Genomic DNA, 1,948 nt, shown 5'->3' on the forward strand with positions numbered 1-1,948 from the left:
GCAATGGCCCCCCGGTGGTTAGGGCAGCAGACTCGCGGTTTCGATTCCCAGACCGGGCGTTGAGTGTTTATTGAGCGAAAACACCTAAAGCTCCACGAGGCTCCGGCAGGGGATAGTGGCGAACCCTGCAGTACTCTTTCACCACAACTTTCTCTCACTCTTACTTCCTGTTTCTGTTGTGCCTGTAATTCAAAGGGTCAACCTTGTCACACTGTGTCACGCTGAATATCCCCGAGAACTACGTTAAGGGTACACGTGTCTGTGGAGTGCTCAGCCACTTGCACGTTAGTTTCACGAGCAGGCTGTTCCGTTGATCGGATCAACTGGAACCCTCGATGTCGTAAGCGACGGAGTGCCAACAACAAATACTATAAACAAAGAGGAGGTGAACACTTTTCATCAGAGGTCGACTCAGTTAAGGTTGAACTTGAATTAAACCAATAATAACTACCATCCTGCAGACTGAATTCTTTTCTTGACCCCCAACACTCACAAGTCCAGTTAGCCAGTTTCCATGACATGGACGCTTCCTTTAAACGAGACGCCAGTCCATTGCCGAGTTCAAGCACAGCAATTTTTGAGGGAAGGGGGAAAAGTTGATTAAATCGACTCCAGTATGTGACTGGTATTCTATTTCACCGACCCTAAAGGGATGAAAGACATGAAAGTTGACCAAGACGGGACATGAACTCAAAACATAAAGAGCCGAAAGAAAAGCTGCTAAACATATTGTCCAGTGTGCTAACGGTTCTGTCAGCTCGCTGCTAATGCAGGCCGAATTACGAAGTTAATTTCTTGCGCCATAGTTTTTTCGTAAATGGATAACATTATCTATTTCTTCTGATTAAATAAACGACCACTCCAAATGTTGGTACGTGACTGAATCACAGAGTCATTAATATGTCACAATTTTAATTCAGACGCACCAACAGGATCGAATTTAAATATTGCAAAATTCCACTGCGGCGCCTTGATGTATAGGTCATCTCTATTTCATAGACGACAAACACTATTACTTTAACACGATGCAGATCAGCGAGAGCATTGCTTTTGTTTGTTTTTTTTAATCTTCTTGATATAACAGATAAAAATGCATTTCTTCGCTATACTAAAATAGACATATGGACTAAACTAATTTAACCTGTCCTACATTTAACTATATCTTTGCAATTCTTTGCAATGCTGAACGTAATAAGTTAATCCTCGAGAGATTCTTGCTGACATCTAGTGATACAAAAATTCCTAAAGCAGCGAGATAAAATAATAATTTACGATGAAGGAGAGTCTTATTTTAAGACCAACAGAACTGAGTACGTCAAAGATAAGATACTAAGATGCATGGCAACTAATAACAGCCTTCGTCGTCAAAATTCGTTTTAATAAAGTTCAAAAAATTAATGGTTCCAAATTTTGGAACAAGGTCAGCAGTTTCAGTGAAGGCAGATGTTAGGTCAATTAGATTGATCCAAATACTCGCTCGGTACTTTATTTTATCGACCTCAAAAGGACGAAAGGAAAATTTTACCTCGACAAGATTTGAACTCAAAACTTAAAAAAGAAATGTCGATAAGCGTTTTGCACGAAGTATTAACGATTCTGCCAGCTCGCTAGATGAATCTTTTAAGGTTTCAAACGAAAACCTTAGATTTTCGTCTGACCCCTTTAGATTCGAAAGAAAATGAGAAACGTATTTGGTGGCTATGAATAGAGTTCAAGCTGTATAAGGAAGAAGACAATGAATCAAGGAATGTATTGAAAGGTCACAAGACAGAGTAGTCTAGGTTTAAAGATAGTTTAGAGAAAGTAATTAGTTGAAATAGCTAAAAAAAAAACCGAACTACTTACTTGTGCGTGTGTGTAAACACACACACATACATATCTATATATATATATAGATATATATATATATACAGATACATGCACACACACATATATATATATATGTATA

Source organism: Octopus bimaculoides, chromosome 2 (assembly GCF_001194135.2).
Source record: "Octopus bimaculoides isolate UCB-OBI-ISO-001 chromosome 2, ASM119413v2, whole genome shotgun sequence".
Taxonomy (NCBI): Eukaryota; Metazoa; Mollusca; class Cephalopoda; order Octopoda; family Octopodidae; genus Octopus; species Octopus bimaculoides.